The sequence below is a fragment of the Myotis daubentonii genome, chromosome 18 (assembly GCF_963259705.1).
Source record: "Myotis daubentonii chromosome 18, mMyoDau2.1, whole genome shotgun sequence".
Lineage (NCBI taxonomy): Eukaryota > Metazoa > Chordata > Mammalia > Chiroptera > Vespertilionidae > Myotis > Myotis daubentonii.
In genome coordinates, this window is record NC_081857.1 from 34,890,959 (window position 1) to 34,909,149 (window position 18,191).

The 18,191-nt window shown below is 46.4% G+C and overlaps 1 long non-coding RNA gene across 1 annotated transcript in view; it reads right to left on the reverse strand.

Moving 5' to 3' along the window:
* Positions 1-451: 451 nt before the first annotated feature.
* Positions 452-18,191, reverse strand: part of LOC132220348 (uncharacterized) — a 33,454-nt gene continuing 15,714 nt past the window's right edge. The window contains exon 4 of the long non-coding RNA XR_009449768.1: positions 452-554. This is a non-coding gene — a long non-coding RNA (uncharacterized LOC132220348). The remainder of the gene's footprint in view (positions 555-18,191) is intronic.

Genomic DNA, 18,191 nt, shown 5'->3' on the forward strand with positions numbered 1-18,191 from the left:
AAGGTCCTCCCAGGACCCTCTGTGTTTCACAGTGGGGAGAAGTGAAGAAATGGTCACGGAAATCTGAGTTTTTACCTCTGCCGCCGCGTGATACTGTTACATGTAAAGTCCCCTGGGATTCTCATACGTCTGGAAGGTAAAGGGCTTTAGCTCTATTTTTTTTTTTCTGATCGCGGACTTTCTTCTCACAAGACCACTCAGCGAGTGATGGGGAAAGCCTGGCCTCCCCATTGCAGAATGGAAGCCAGCTTCCTACTTCTGAAAGTGGTCTCTGAGCGGAGCACCAGTGAAGTTTGGGTGCGGGGGAGAGGGGTTGCTTTCCACACGGCTGTCCTCACAAATGCAGAAGCTTCCCACACGCCTTTCTCCTCCGACCAAGACGACCTCGGCTAGAGCCCTTTCTTCCCACTTCCGTCCATCTGTCTACTCAGCATTTCATCGAAACGCCCTTCGCAGGTCAACAGACATTCCCGCCACAACTGATCCTCCCTCCAGGGGAGCATCCCGGTCCGCTGTTGGGGTCTTGGATAAGTTTTCCGTTTCCCACAGCAGTTCTACGGAAAGAAACATATTCAACGAAGACATTTCAGCACAGCAGTCAGGGCCTCGCTATGGCCCCCTGGAAGTTGAAGTGTTCTCTAAACACTACCCCTACGTGTTATGGTCTAGGCCAGTGGTTGGCAAACTGCGGCTCGCGAGCCACATGCAGCTCTTTGGCCCCTTGAGTGTGGCTCCTCCACAAAATACCGACTTCTGCGCACAGGCCACGAAGTTTCAATCGCACTGTACGTGCACGCCTGCACGTGGTATTCTGTGGAAGAGCCACACTCAAGGGGCCAAAGAGCTGCATGTGGCTCTCGAGCCGGAGTTTGCCAACAGCTGGTCTAGGTACTTCTGGGCAGTCTTCAGAGGTGTTTTCAGGAGTGAGGGCTATTGGTAGGAGTTGAGGGCTAATTTTAAGAGGTGAAGGGAAAAAATAAAGAATCAGGAGTTGCCAACTTTTTTATGGAAATGAGTGATGGAGAGAAGCTCCGCCTGGTTGTGATGAGGAGCTTTGGACAGGCCTATGGAATTAAGACACATGGGTTCGTGCCCAGCCGGCGTGGCTCAGTGGTTGAGCGTCGACCTATGAACCAGGAGGTCGAGGTTCAATTCCCAGTCAGGACACATGCTGGGGTGGTGGGCTTGGTTCCCCAGTGGGGGGCATCCGATCAATGGTTCTCTCTTATCATTGATATTTCTCTCTCTCCCTCTCCCTTCCTCTCTGAAATCAATAAAACAAATATAGCTTTAAAAGACAATACAGGACTGAGGTGCAGAGGTCTCAGAGGCAAGAGAGCTACTATGAAATATGAAAGACCAAAGGGGCAAAAGTCCTTGGAAAAGATTTCTTCCCCCCTCTTGGGGGAGGCTTCTGGATGGAACCTTCAAGATCAAACAGGCCCCTCTTTTTCTTAATGAAGAAACTGCAGTTCAGGGAGTGACAGGCACGGGAGAAAACCAGGAGAGTGGCAGAGCTTTGGGGCACCTTCTCGGCCTCCCAGAAGCAGTGCCAGGGACAAACAGAGCTTCTAGGAGAGGGGGCGGGGCAAGTCCGGCCTCTCTATTCTATCTGCCTCCTATCAGCTCTCCTGAAGCTCCGAACTTGGGGCACCATGAAGGGATTGGCCTAGAGACCTTTAGCAGCATCTGGAGACCCCAAGGCCGCCAAGTGCGGATGGCTTCAAGGAAGGTGTGACACAACCATGGAGGGTTGACCCAGTCATTGTGAAGAGAGTCAGCAGTTGTATGAAAAATATGATGCAAGTCAGTGTTTTGAGCCAAGAATGCTAGCACTTTGAATAAGTACTTGCTGAATTGAATAAACACACCACTGCAATTAAGGGCTTGAAAATAAGAGTTGGTGTCTACACCCAGGTAGCATGTTCCGTGGGAGGCAAAACTTTGGGAGATCAATGAGCTAGGAATGTGGAAGGCTGGAAGTCTCTGGCCCAGAGCTAGCATGGAAACAATCTGATTTTTTAGAGAGAAAGGAAGAGAGAAGGATAGAGATAGAAATACCTATGAGAGAGAAACATTGATCAGCTGCTTCCTGTCCGCCCCTACTAGGGATCGAGCCCCAAACCCGGGCACGTGCCCTGACCAGAAATCGAACCAGTGACTTCTTGATTCATGAGTTGATACTCAACCACTGAGCCACACCGGCCGCACTTAAGCACGCATCTTTATCTTCTACGATTCCTAGCTACCTCAGAAAGCCACTCAGCCGCCATTCTCGCTGAATTAAAGCCAGTGCTGCTCACCTGAGTTCTCCCTGCCACTGTCCATCCCACCACTGCCCATCTGTGTCCTCCTGCCCAGCAGCAGACAAGGGCACAGGTCCAGGCACACCGCCGACCATCAGACACCTGCCAGCTGAGTAATTCTGACTCCTGTAACATTTCCCTCAGACTCCATATGCTACTCACCTCTTAATCCCCCTTTAAGACTCACCAGTTCTCTTTTAATTGTACTTTGTCTGTTAATGACTTGAGGCCCTCAAGTGTTGCCTCCGGAAATGTTAGAGAAGTCAGCCTTCACCTCCTAGAGCGGTGGTTCTCAACCTTGGCTGCACATTAGAATCACCTGGGGATCTTTTTAAAATCCTGATTTCTGGGCCTCATCCTCCGGAAATTCTGTTTGTTACTAATGTTGTGGCCTCACCCCATAACAAAGAAACAGAATTCCTGGAGGATGAGGCCCAGAAATCAGGATTTGATCCCCAGGTGATTCTAATGTGCAGCCAAGGTTGAGAACCACTGACCTAGAGCAAGCATGGCAAACTCGAGGCCGCATGCCTCGTTGACCTAAAGGAGCGCGTTTCACATGCTTGACCTAGAGCCGTGATGGCGAACCTTTTGAGCTCGGCGTGTCGGCATTTTGAAAAACCCTAACTTAACTCTGGTGCCGTGTCACATATAGAAATTTTTTGATATTTGCAACCATAGTAAACAAAGATTTATATTTTTGACATTTATTTTATATATTTAAATGCCACTTAACAAAGAAAAATCAACCGAAAAAACGAGTTCGTGTGTCACCTCTGACACGCGTGTCATAGGTTCACCATCACTGGCCTAGAGCCTGTCCCGGGGGCTGTTACCCACCACACAGCCAAGTCCTCAGCCTTTTCCTCCGCCTCCCTTAACCCAACAGCTACCTCCACCATTTGCCTTTATTGCTAGCAGCCTTAGTCAACACAACAATGATAGTTGTTTCACATGTGTTTGACATCAGGTGCTGAAATTAAGAGCCAGGATTGGGTCTTCTCGCACTCTCCCCTCATACACTTCTTCTAGCCCCCAACCCCAATCCTACACACTCTTACATGTCACAGCATCCTGGCATGTCAAAACTCACCGTGTGTTTTCTTCAAGTCAACAACCATGGGGACATTGCAAACAAAACTCACATGGCAACAGAGAAGGAATCTAGACTGAAAATCTGAACAGCAGAGACGTGGCTTCAGGTGGACTCACGACCCAGCGACGAGCCTGACGCAGAGGACGGGGCAGGAGGTCCCTCATCAGACCTGTTGGTCTTGGTCCCAGGGGACACAGCCGTGCGCACTAAGGAAATGAGTGCTACCATTGGAGGGGATGGATTTGCTATTCTTGCTGTTAAACCTTCCCTGCAAAACCACTGAGCAAGTGCTGTGGGAGCTGGTCCTATTGAGCACAGTCCTCGTCCACAGCGGCCTCTGCAGGGACCCTGGGCTTCAGGGACTGGCCCATTGTCCTGTCAGCAGGTGAAAAGCCACGTGAGGAGGGGAGGATACAGCCTGGCCGGTGTGGCTCAGTGGTTGAGGTCCGGGAGGTCACGGTTTGATTCTGGGTCAGGGCACATGCCTGGTTGCAGGCTCGATCCCCTCATGTGGGGCGGGCAGGAGGCAGCGGATCAATGATTCTCTCTCATCATTGATGTTTCTATATCTCTCTCTTCCTCTCTGAAATCAATAAAAATACGTTTTTTTAAAAAGAGAGAGAAGAGGATATGAAACCATCAAAAAGTGGTTTGGTTCATAAAAGTTGGGGAGTTTTTGGAACAGCAGTAGAAAGTAACCGAAAAGAAGGCCAGGCACAGAAGCAGTTCCCAGCACAGCTCATCGCTAACAGCTTAGGTTTTACCCTGGAGGCTGCCCTTTTGGTTCTGCATGCGGACCCTTCCAGAAAAGCGCATAAGAAAGGTTCCTTCTCCTTCTTCCCCTCTCAGCAAGAACCCACTACCCCCCGCCTCTGGTACCCCACACTGTCAGAGCAAGTTCAGGCAAACATCCAGAACAGCCACTATCGGGCATCTCCTCTGAGCCTAGCACCACGCTTGATGCTGGCATATAAAGATGACCAAGACACACTCTTTTCCCTTAAATAGTTCAGCATCTGGCTTAAAAGAGACATGCAGCCCTAGCTGGTTTGGCTCAGTAGAGTGGTGGCCTGCGGACTGAAGGGTCCCAGGTTCGACTCGGTCAAGGGCATGTGCCCGAGTTGCAGGCTCGATCCCCAGTGTGGGGTGTTCAGGAGGCAGCCAATCAATGGTTCTCTCTCATCATTGATGTTTCTATCTCTCTCTCCCTCTCCCTTCCTCTCTGAAATCAATAAAAATATATTTTGAGAGAGAGAGAGAGAGACATGCAAAGAGTAACCCAGCAAGAGATGCTACATCTATGAAGCACATCATAAGGGTATGAAAGAAGACGTGGTCAGCTCTGCCTGCACACCTGGAAAGGTTTCTCTGGCTGGTTCTAATTTTTTAAAGATAATTATATATTTCATTGATTTCAGAGAGGAAGGAAGAGGGAGAGAGAGAGATAGAAACATCAATGATGAGAGAGGATCATTGATCGGCTGCCTCCTGCACACCCACACTGGGGATCGAGCCTGCAACCCAGGCATGTGCCCTGACCAGGAATTGAACCGTGACCTCCTGGTTCATGCGTTGACGCTCAACCACTGAGTCACCCACCATGGCTGGGCTTTGGAATCTATTTTATCAGGAATGATACCCCTCGGCTGCTATGGGGACCAACAGACTTGATACACTGAAGAACTTAACAATTATCTGCCACATAGTAACTGTTCCCAAAGTACAAGGGTTTGTCTCGATTTCAAGTACCTGCTCAGCCTGCAAGAAACAAGGCCCAGGGAAGGCTGAAGGCAGCCATGGAGACAGGTGTAGAGAAGGGGGCAGAGCAGAGTCTGCCTCGGGCTGGCTCTCCTTCCCCCGCCCACCTCCTCGCCCATCGTGGGCGTGTCTCCGGATCACAGCCAGCGTGAGTGTGAGCGTGAGCAGTAACCAGAGGGCAGGAGTGGAGTGGGCAGAGGTCGTCGGTCAAACCTCCACCTGTCTACACTGATCTGGTTATGGCCAAACCACAGCTGAGGGCCAGGGAAATAAAGCCACTAAAAATGACAGTGCCAGCCCAGCCCAGAGATTTTCACCTTCAGAATAAGAAGTCTGAATATCCATGTTTCAAAAAAAAAAAAAAAACGGAAGAAAGAAAGAAAGACCATCTGCTAAAGCAATGGCTAATTAGAGAGGAGCCATTCTATGGCTTCCTAAGAACAGAGCTGGGCGGGGTGGGGGGGGGGCGGTGGGGGGGGGTGCCAGGACCTCCTGTTCCTGGGAGCAGCCCAGGAGGCCAGGCACCGCGCTGCAGGCCGCTCATCTCATAGCCCAGCGGCACTCGGACTCAGTGCATTTGCTCCCCCTCTCATTTTTCATAAGGGAAAGAAAAAAAAAAGGGGTGAAGCTAAAGTTTTAAATTAAGAAACATCCGGGTAATTGCATTCTGCTTGGAGCTGGCCACCTGGTTCGAGTCGCTGGCTCCTGGCAGGTAGGGAAGTGTCAGCTAAGGTCGGCCTTGACTTCTAAACCCAGGCTCGCAGCTCCCGCGCCTGCAGAAGCCTTGACTTCCAAGTAGCGAAAGCTGTCTCGCTCGTATCAGGCTCGCTCCATGCAGGTCCATTTCTTGGGGTGCAGAGCGTTTAGGATTTCAGCAGTCATGTCGGTCTTGTCCGTTCTCAGCCGCATGTTAACAAAACCAGAAGTAAAAAGCCAGGTCCCTTCGGTTTCCTGTTTGGACACCCATGTCATGGAATATGTGTGACTGAAGTCACCTTGCTCTCCGACAGGATTCAGGGTGGGCAGCCTGGGAGGAAGAGCACAGGTCCATCCATCTCCCGGCTGGATGCCACGCCTCCCCCTTCTCTGAAGCTTCCTGGGGGGGGGGGGGCATCCACTCCTGCCCCCCGTAGGGAGACACCATCACGTTGTGGTCCTTGTTCCCAACCTCAGAGGCCCCCCAGACCAAGAGCAAAGGAACCGAGACGAGCCAGGGGCTGTGCACGCAATGGCTAGGCAGGGCTGGCTGACCAGTGTGTTTCCATTTACATGCACAGACAGAGCTGGCGACCTGGGCGGGGGGGGGGGGGGGGGGTGGCAAGGTGGAGATCTGGAAGGAACAGAACTGCTGGGAGCTGGGGTGGTCGTAGGCAAGTCCTGGAACTTTCCATTGAGTCCATTTCCCACGCCTCTGACACGTCTGTCTGCCGCGGAACTGAATGGGATCAGGAGCCTGGCGCAAGCAGCGTTTGATTCTCGGCTGGGAGGGGAGCGGAGCACAGGCAGGGTGGGTTTCCCAAGGACTGAGCTTATGGCATGAGAACTCTGCACCGCAAATCGCGGGTCTGGCCGCCTCTTCTGCAGACTGCACCGAGGCTGGGAGGTGCCGAGCTCTTCCCGAGTCACGGAGCCCCTGCTTAATTGCCAAGGAAGCCCCAAGCCCTCTCTCTTTCTAGGCCATCGTGTGGTTTCCTTCGCTTTGGGATCACTAGAGAAGAATCAAAGCTAAGAACAGAAATGTTTTGCTTCCAAACAAAAAACATGAGGGTTATCCAAAACATGTCGTTTAAAGGCGCGGCAGCTCTTTTAAAATAGAATTTTCCATGATGCCCTGGGTACTCACATAGATTCATCTTTAAAGTCCCCCTATTCACACTTTTCTCAAGGGAGCAGTATTTGAACACACACAGACACACACACACATACTCTCTCTACTGTTCTGAATTTGAGAGAATTCAAGGACGCTTTCCTTTCTCAAAATGGTGTCAAGGTCAAATTAAATTAAAATCTCTTGCAGGCTCAGGGAGAGCGTCCCACCCCCCGTTTCTTTCCTGGGAAGCCTCTTCCCTCTTCAGTGCAGGTCCCCTGGGCCCCATCACTGTGTGGGGTCTGCTCAGACTCCAGAGTGACACTGCTCAGCTCCTCACCATGGCATCTTGGCTCCACCCTCCTCAGACATTTCTCCTCCCCCTGCCAGCTGATGGAGAAGGGACGTTCTGGAGAGGATGTGGAGGCCAGAGGCTTGGGGGCCAGGGCCTGGGGGTCCCAGGTCGCCAAAGCACCTCCGGAGCCTGTTCCAAACCCAGCAGGTTCACTTAGAGCTCTTTCTTAGCCAACAAAAGGCACTCGCCTACATTTGAAAAGGTGCCACAAGATTATTTAATGTACAGTCTTCTGTCCAGAAGCAGTTAACTTCACCCACCAATTCCGCTTCAAAGCTAGCTGCTGCCTAATAGGTTCCTTTTGATATTGATCTCGAGTCACTCATCTCTTACAGCCTCTGAAGCGTTATTGCCGCCGACTCCCCTCTTCCTTGCCAAATGGACAGTGTCTCCCATCTCCGTGTTCCCTCGCCCACTCCTGTTTCCCTCTCTGCTGTCACAGCACGCGCATCGCTGCCTTTGCAGAGAACAGCCTCTCCTCTTGGCTCCTCTGAAATCGCCAATCAGAACAGACTCTGCTCTCAAACATCTGGGTCCACGCTTACTGGGCAGGAAACCAGACCCCATGCTTTGGAACAGAGTGATGGGGAGGGGGTCGGGGTACTGATTCCAGTTCCAGCAGGAGGAAGGCTGGAGGGACCAGTGAGCCCCAGTGTCCTAGGGGCCAGGACTGCTGGCTGAGCAGCAAAACTGCCCCTCTTTCAACACAGGTAACCTCCTTTTCCTTATTTACTTACTTAATCCTCACCCCAGGATATTTCTCCATCGATTTTCAGAAAGAGTGGAAGAGAGAGAGAAAGACAGAGAGAACTGTCAATGTGAGAAGAACACGTTGATTGACTGCCTCCTGCACACACCCCGACCAGGGCCGAGGCTGGGGAGGAGCCGGCAACCGAGATTACATGCCTTTGACCGGAATCGAACTCAGGACCCTTCGGTCCACAGACGGACATTCTGTCCACTGAGCCAACCTGGCTAGGGCCCTTCTTTTCCTTTTTAAGGCTGCCTTTCTTATAATAAGTCGCCTCCCACTGCTAATCAAAGTTGGGTTTTGTAGAATGGTACTGGGATCGTCCCCCCCCCCCCCCCCGTGTTGTCCATTGCTGGAAGCCAGTCCATCCTTGCTGCTTGACACAGTCACTGCAGGGAAGAAACATCTGCACAGCATATGTTTCAAGGGACCTGGCATATATGGCATACTGTTCTTAATATGTTTGCTCATCTTCTTGGTGCTATGTGTTTTAACCAAGGTCACCTCTCCGAGAAAGGTTGTTTCCCCAGGTAGGGGAAACATTTTTCCCTGAAGTTAGGGAGGGAATAAAACCCCTTAATTAAATGCCAGGTGGGTAGTTAATCACTTTAACTATGAACAATCACCCTTAAGCTACATAATCTTTACTCCCTAGAATGGAGATAAGAAACGCCCTAACCTTTGGAATAGAAATTGACAGGATTAAAATCAACTGGTATAAATACAGATGTAACAAGACAATAAAAGACAGAACCTGGCTAGAGATCCTGGCTAGAGAACCTGGCTAGGCTGCTGATCAACTGAATTGCTGTGTCCCTGTCATTCCTTCTTCACCGACTCCTTCCACACCTTTGGGAACCCCTGGACCTGCTGTGGCTGGACTCCAACAGTCCATAGCCTCTAAAAACATAAAGAAAACAAGTCTGGGGAAATACCGACAATTTTCTCTTTGAGGTTTGGAATGAGCAACTGATACCCCTTATCACCTTTTCTATCCACAACAGAGGTCCTAGGACCAGCTGGTCAGCCAAGTCCTCCAGCAACATTCTCCTTTACCCAGTGGTGGGCCACTCCTGTAGTCGGTGGAGACCCACACCCTGCTGTTTTCCATCACTGGTGGTTCCCCATGATTCCATGGCAGCCACACCTTCTCCAAAGAGGTCTGCATCTCAGCCTTGGCAGTGGAGAAGGAGCCCTTCTAAGTTTCCGAGTGTCTTCACATATTCACCATCCCTCTGCTCCAGAGGTAGCAGCCGATTTTGGCAGTTGCCCCTTCTGTAACCTTAGAATCATCTACCCTTTTAAGTAGGTATCCACCTTTTTACTAAGTTGTATCAGTCCACAAGTTTTTATATTAAATTCTCCCTGTTGAAATCACAGGTCTGGTTTCTGTCTCTTCACTGGATCCTGACTGATACAAGACCTAAATAAATGCAGGGATAAACAACAGTCATGGATTAGAAGCCTCAATATTGCAAGGAAGTCATCCTTCCTGAACTACGGCATCGATTTCAGAAACAGGTCTCTTCTAAGTGCTTCTTTTGAGGGTATTGGATAAATATAAAATGTCCAACAATACTTGATTGTCACTGCAGTACATTTCTGGAACGCACATGGAAAATCCTAAACCTGATCTTCCCCATGGGATCTGTGTTATAAATGGCTGCTGCATTCTTGACCAAAAACTAGGTATCAAATAATCACAGATACTAAATATGTCAGAGGGCAAAAATTCAAACTTTAACTTAGTAGTTCTCAAGCCTGGTGGAGCATTAGAATTATCAAAGGAGATTTAAAAAACTCACACCGATGCCTGGGCCCCCCTGGGGGCCAGTTAAAGTCAAATTTCTACAGATGAGCCCAGGTAGTTTTTTGTTGTTGTTGTTCGTTGGTTTGTTTGTTTATCAAGAGCCATGACTAAAAAAAAGAAAGAGTTGTCATTTGACACATCCAAACATTAAAAGAGCCTCTTGAAAGTAAATCACAGAGGCTTTCGGTCAAGATGGTGGGGTAGGTAAATGCACTGCTTTCACAACCACTTCCTCCCGCAATCACATCAAAATTACAACTAAACTACAGAACAACCATCATTCAGAACCACCTGAAATATGATGAAAAACTTCCCTAACCTAGTGAAGGAAGCACAGAGAGTTCCAACAAGATAAACTCAAAGAGGCCCACACCAAAACACATCATAATTAAAATGCCAAAGGTTAAAGGCAAAGAATCTTAAAAGCAGCAAGAGAAAAGCAGTTGGTTATCTACAAAGGAGCTCCCATAAGGCTGTCAGCTGATTTCGCAACAAAAACTTTGCAGGCTAGCAGACATTGACAAGAAATACTCAAGTGATAGAAAGCAAGCACTAACAACCAAGATTACTCTACCCAACAAAGCTATCCTTTAGAATTGAAGGGCATATAAAGAACTTCCCAGACAAGAAAAAGACAAAGGAGATCATCACCACCAAACCAGTATTACATGAAGTGTTAAAGGGCATTCTTTAAGAAGAAAAAAGATTAAAAAAAATATGAATGATAAAATGACAATAAATACATATCTATGAACAATTGAATCTAAAAAACAAAATAAATGAACAAGCAGAACAAAAACAGATTTATAGCTACAGAGAACACTTTCATGGCTGACAGATGAGAGGGGGGTTAAGGGGATGGGTAAAAAGAGTAAAGAGATTAAGAAGTACAAATTGGTAGTTACAGAATAGTCATGGGGATGTATAGCACAGCACAGGAAATACAGTCACTAATATTGTGATAACTATGTGTGGTGTCTGATGGGTACTAGAATCACCAGGATGATCACTTAGTAAGTTATATAATGTCTAATCACTAGGGTATACACCTGAAACTAATCTAACATTATATGTTAACTGTAACTGAAAAACAAAAAATTATTTAAAATAAAAAATAAAAAAGTAAATCACAAGATTTATTCATTGTCCAAATGGAAAGTTAGAGATCCCACACTGAGGAATGAGTCAGCTCACGTGCTAATAAGATGTTGCATGGTGCCCTCAGGGTACAAGGTCCCAAGGCTGATGGTTACAGTGAGTTAATGAGTATTTAGAACGACTCCATGACAAGGGGAATAACTCTGTATTGGGAATTTGGCAGGGACTCTTTGGAAAGGAATAGACACAGTCCCTATTCTTCAGAAATGTTCAAGGAGAGAAGAGTCCTATGATTCTGAAGTTAGGCTTCCAGGAATCTAGCAAACAACAGCATTGGTAATCTGAAATGACCTCACAGATCGAGCAGGTTATTTAACAATCATGATCATCCAAAGATACATTTCAGGATTCTTCCTTTCTGACAACAGGCTGGAGAGAGCTAAGCCAGGGAAGGGGAGCCACGACTCCCTCTCTGGGTCTCCTCCAGGGGCAATCAGTGCAGACACGGAGGCCGTCCTGAGAGCCAGCCACCAAGAGGCTCTGAGAAGGGACCAGCCCTGTGCATGTCTCTCCAGGGTTTATGTAAGGGTTCCTCTTTCAGACTCCAATTCTATGTGATAAATGATGTGACTTGAGGCAGGACACTTTATGATGCCTCGGTATATATCCACTTTAAAATGAGAAAAAAAAGTGTCTGTTTCCTACCTACCTCAAGAGATGCCTTAAAGACAAATTAAATTCTATTGAAAAGATATATGAGCATTTAAATAATATTTTTCTGATTATAAGAGTGACATTTATTGAAGAGAATTTGGAAATTACAGAGAAATAGGTACATAGTATAAGGAAGAAAATAAAACTCACCCATAATCACACTCATAATCCTGCAATCATCATTTTAAGCATCACCAAACACAAAGAATGTTCTCTATATGTGGTTTTGTGTCCTGGCTTTTTAATATAAGGTTAATGAGCATATCCATATCTCAAAATATCCTTTAAAATACGATTTAATGGCTGCAAACTATTCCATTGTATAGCAATACCATGGTTTGTTTATTCATGGTAAGGTATGAATATTTTTAAAACATAAGGGAAAGTTCATAATACAAGAAGTTTGGGTTACTATTATTTGGGTCCATTTGGAGCTTTAAAAAAATATACAGATAACAGTTGGAAACAATCTCAGAAGCACAGAAAGTGAGGTTTAAAAAACAATCAAGAGCAATTTTATCTTTAAAGGTCAATCCGTTTACCGGGGACACAGAGAACATGCAATAATTGCTTATAACTACATTTCCATTGATTCCTGAGTGGTAATTTTATCTTTAACACCCCCTACTGGTTTGCCTCATAGTTTTAGTGTTATTATGAGAGAAAAAAAAAGAATTATGCTTTCATTAGACATCTGCAACCTTTCCAGTCCTATCTTCTTCATTCTCTCCCTCAAAAAAATAAAGTGAGAGGGGTAGAAGCAAAGAAAAAAACAGAACAACCAGTTATTACTTTATATATATCCTGCCCTCCAATCCTACCAACTGGTGAACAGAGGCCAGAAAAGCCCAAGAGAATGAGATATCCTCAAGCTTTCTTTGAGAACTTTGTAACCGGTTGCATTACTCATTCATTTCGAGACCATTTCCACGGGCTCTATCTCTCAGATTACTATTTATCAGAAAGATAAACTCAGGCATGTGTGGATTCACTGAGACCAGGGGTGAAGTCAGGTCCGGAACAATGTGTGTTTATTCTGTTTATTGCTTAATTCCGGGCAAATCAATTCAAAGTGCTCATTGAGAAGCCACTTAACTGAGCAGTGTTTGCCCCATCAAAGCGTTTTATAGCATCTTCCATCCAGTAGCTCCATCACTGGCCACAAAGGTCAGCTGATGCCCATGTGTGATATGAAGAAACAAGGAGCTATTGCTTCTTTTCTGATAGGTGTAGGCTCCCTTCATCCATTCAAAGGACACGCATTGAGGATCCACCCTGTGCATGGGACCCACGTAGGCACGTGAACAAGAGACATAGACCAGGTCCCTGTTCCTATGTGACTTATAGCTTAGTGGGAAAGATGAACAATAACAACGCAAGAAGATTCCAATTTGTTTCAATTAGACTTTGAAATGTGCAATGTTTGCATTTGACTACGGATAGCTCTAGGCACTATTCGGGATTCTTGTCAAATTATCTCTTTGCACAAGAAGAATATCTCACCAGCCACAGCAGCTTCCTCCTGTACCAGCAAAGTTCAGATTCTCAGAGTACGTGTTTCCTGGGCTCCGTTAGGATGTCCAGGGCTAGGGGTGGTCTTCATGGGAGTCTCTACTCTCACAACTTAAAACAACAACAACAACCCTGATGAAAACAGTTGGTTATCTGGAGACACCAATAAAAAGATGGAAACAAATGATGGAAAAAAAAGGACAATGGAGCCCCGCCAGCATGGCTCAGTGGCTGAGTGTTGACCTAGGAACCAGGAGGTCACGGTTCGAATCCTGGTCAGGGCACATGCCCAGGTTGCAGGCTCAAACCCCAGGGGGGCGAGGGGCGTGCAGGAGGCAGCCAATCAATGATTCTCTCTCCATCACTGATGTTTCTATCTCTGTCTCTCCCTCTCCCTTCCTCTCTGAAATCAATGAGAAAACAAACAAACAATGGATGTGCACAGGCATTTCACAGAACAGGAATCCTCAGTGGCTAATCACATGAGGAGATGGGATTTCAATCTGACCAGCAATCAGAGACGAGCCCAGTGAGGCACCACCGAGAACGTACTTCACCTCCTCACACTGGCAGCAGCCTAAATCGGACGATACCAATGGCTGGCGAGAATGAGTCCACACAGAACATCTGCATTCCTGGCGTGGACAGGCTCACCCGGCAGCTCTTCCAGGGAACAGCCTGGCAGTTTTTAGTGCAGTTGTGTATGCATGGTCCTATGACTCAGCAGTCTGCCTCCTGGGGACAGACCTCAGAGACACTGTCCGTAAGGAGAAAGGACACTTCTCTCTATGGGCGGCTTCTCTGAGCAGCATAAAGAACAGTGTGGGTCCAGGAAATTTCCATGGATGTCCAGGGAGTGTTTGGGAGGCAGCCCGAGGGTCCATGCGGAAGAGCACGGAAGGGGAAGGTACACTTGGCCTGGGCATTTGCTGGAGCAGCAAGCAGCCCGAGGGAGCACGTGCCACCTCCCAGAAGCATCATGTCGGAAGACGAAAGTAAGAAACAAGATAAGATGCATAGCACAACAGTATTCATGTAACTCGAAAACATGGACATAGAAACACGTTCATATAAATGCACATTTATCTAAACAACAAGTTGAACTGAAGGGAGGGAAGGGGGCTTGGGGATGGAGAGTGAACAGGAGAAAATAAGACAAAGGCAGGCCCCGTGCAAACCAAGAAAGACACGCTGTGAACTGAGGAGAATGAATGGTTCCATTCCGCTTTGGGACTGGGAGAAGTTCAGAGTGGTTTGGGGAGACCCGAAGACTCTTCAAGGAAGAGGTGGGATGTGAGTGGGTTATGGGTAAAATAATTCGTGCTTAAAGGGACAGTAAGTCACTTCCAGTATTTCCAGAAAAATTCCCACTGAGAGTAAAATTAGAAAGACTCTAAATGTAACAGGATACCCTACATATGAAATGTTTGCATTTCAATGACATTGCATATGCTTTCTCTTCTCATCAATCTCATTTTAAAAAAAATATATATTTTATTGATTTTTTACAGAGAAGAAGGGAGAGGGATAGAGAGTTATAAACATTGATGAGAGAGAAACATCAATCAGCTGCCTCCTGCACACCCCCTACTGGGGATGTGCCCGCAACCAAGGTACATGCCCTTGACCAGAATTGAACCTGGGACCCTTCAGTCCGCAGGCCGACGCTCTATCCATTGAGCCAAACCAATCAGGGCATCAATCTCATTTTTAAAACATAAATTCATTACAACTGGCCATTACCATGCAGCCAAGTGTAATGGCAGCGCTTGCTTTTAGCAGCTTTCTAGAGACATGTTCCTGTATTGATTGTGAACAATAAAAAACAGTGTTTTGTAGGTCTTTTATTTTTGAGGTGTGTTTTTCTTTAAAAAAAAAAAATTTCATGTGTTATAACTGAGTCTTTGGATTGCTTATGGAAAAGTAAGAATTCATTTTGATTCTGAAAAGACAAAAAAACGTAATGCCTAAAATAACCTCACTTCTTGAATACCCTGGCATCAGAAATGGTGTTTCCAGGTAGGTAAAGGAAGATGACAGATTTACGTAAAAAAACTATTTTCACAGGTGACAATATTGGGTCTACACTGACAAGATAAAATTCAACAGGGATAAATGTTAGCTCCCACAATGAAGCTCAATAAAATCAACTGCCCAAATAGAACACGGGAGAAACCCAGTCCACAGTAATCGATGAGAACAGGATCTGGGATATCTGGTTGACCACAGGCTTAATTTGAGGCTATGGTGTAATGTGGCTGCTAAAAAAGTCAGCCCAACTTTTTGCCTGCATTTGTAGAAGTGCAGGTTATGGGTCACAGGCAACCAGATTTCTTACATACCATGCTGATCAGATGTGATCTAGATGATCATGTCCAATGCTAACTGACAAATTATTTTTTAAAATAGTTTTGTCTGTTGTAAAGATGACACGTTGAAAAAATATATACAAATGACCAATAAAAGCATATGAGAAAAGACTTAATACTATTAGTCATTAGAATAGTGAAATACTACTTCACACCTACTAGAATAGCTATAATAAAAAAGATAGATGACAATACCTGTTATTGAGAATGTAGAGAAATTGAAGCCTTCATAAATTGTTGGTAAAAATGTAAAATGGTGAAGCTACATTGGAAAAACATTTTGACAGTTTCTTAAAAAGTCAAATAGCCCTGGCCAGTGTGGTTCAGTTGGTTGGGTGTTGTCCCACGTACTGAAAGGTTGCTAGTTTGATTCCCGGTCAGGGCACATACTCAGCTTCTGGGCTTGATTCCTGATTTGGGGTGTGCAGGAGGCAGCTGATTGATGTTTCTCACATCGATGTTTCTCCCTCTCTCCCTCTTCCTCCCTCTATATCTAAAAATCAACAGGAAAAAAAAGTCTAACACAACTCAGCAATTTCATTCCTACGTATCTATCCAAGAGAAATAAAAATATATGTTAGCACAAAAAAACGTGTTTACAGATACACATAGTAGCAATATTATTTGCAATACTCAAAAAAACAGAAACTTCTCATTCTCTGTCAATTGATGAATGGATTATTTTTTAAAGAAGATAACTATGTGAGGTGGTGGATGTGTTAATTAATCTGGTTGTGGTCATCATTTCACAAAGTATGCATATGTCAATTCGTCGTGTGCACTTTATACATGTACTATGTTTTTTTGTCAATTATACCTCAGTAAAGCTGAAAATTAATTTTAAAAAACTTATGAATGAATAAATAGTATAGCATTATCCATACAATTAAATACTATTTGGAATAAGAAAGACCAAAGTACCAGTATATGCTACAACATAGATGAACCTCAAAACATGTTCAGTGAAAGAAGCCAGACACAAAATACCACATATTATATAATTTCATTCATACAAAAAGTCCAAAATAGGAAAATATAAAGACAGAAAGTAGATTAGTGTTTGCCTAGGGACGGAGGTGGAAGTGGGAGTGACGATTAATGGGCTCTAGTTTCCTCTTTAGGGTGATGGGAATTAGATGATTGTACAGTTCTATCAATACACAAAAATGCATTGAAATACACACTTGAAATGAGTGAGCTTAAGAATGTCAAAAAAAAAACACACAAAAAAACCCCCCCAAAACAAGAATGTCGCCCTAGCTGGTTTGGTACAGTGGACAGAGCATCGGCCCGAGGACTGAAGGGTCCCAGGTTCGATTCTGGTCAAGGGCACATGCCTGGGTTGTGGGCTCGATCCCCAGGGGGGATGTGCAGAGGGCAGCCAATGATTCTCTCTCATCATTGATGCCTCTCTCTCTCTCTCTCTCTCTCTCTCTCTCCTTCTCACTTCCTCTCTGAAACCAATAAAAATATATTAAAAAAAAATAAAACGAAAAAGAATGCCAACCCTTCCTTTGCAGATGGCACCTGGTACTGATTCTGGCCACACAGCCCTTCACCCAAAGAACCATCTCATCTGAGAAAGGTGGGGCCAGGATGGTTCCAGCCTCACCCAGGACTCTAGGACCCCAGTCTCACTGGGGAATTCTGGGAGACTGTGTAATACGTGCCTTAGAGTTATCCCAACTGAAGGACGAAGAAGCTGGGTTATGGATCTACCAACTTCCTGTCCCTGACTGGTCAGGGCTGCTTCTAGGGCATTAACTCTCTCAAAACTATTCCTGAGGCCAGAACAAGGCAGGGAGTTGCATGTGCTCATGGAAGCTGCCTTCAGGGGGAGAGTGGATGTCCGAGGCCATGATCTGCCACAGCACCCCAGACTCTAGCTCTCGTCCCTGTGTCCAATTGGGCATCGCGCCCATGAAGGCAACGAGACACTTGGATTTCTCCATCCGTATCCACTTGTGGGGAAATGGGACTGGTGGGGAGTCAGGCAGCCCTGGTCTCTGCCTGTCACCCTCCAAAGGCATCTCAAACGTAACCTGCCTGACACTAGACTCACTGCCTCGTCCTCCAAGCCTCTTCTTTCTCTATGTGCTGTCTATGTAGATGGTCACCTAAGCCCCCAACCCAGAAATCCCCCTTGACTTTCTCTAACCCCAACATCCAATCTACCCCCGTGCTTGCCAGAGCCACCTCCCACCTCTCCGGACTCTTATCAATCTTCTGTGTTTTCAAAGTGCGTTATTTCTTTAAGTGAGAGGCAACTGCTCAAGAAAGGGGCTTAGATGACTTTTTGGTGGCTGCCAAGCTGAGTGCCTGTGATTTCGGTCATCGCCTTTGTTTTCCTCCCCAGCCTGGCTGGGAGCTGCCTGAATACAGGCCACACCTCCCATTTCCCCAGCCTCAGGGCCCTGAGCACAGGGCTGGACCTCTGGCAGCAGGGCCATCTTATCCATTAGGCACGCTCGGCCCAGTGGCCTGGACCCGCAATCCTTTCAGTGTCGTTTAACATCAGAAAAGAATAAACATAGAACGCTACAAATAATAAAGGCATCTGCTAGTGAACCCAGCCTGGATTGTATTTGTCTTCATACCAGCTCAGTTGTCAAATG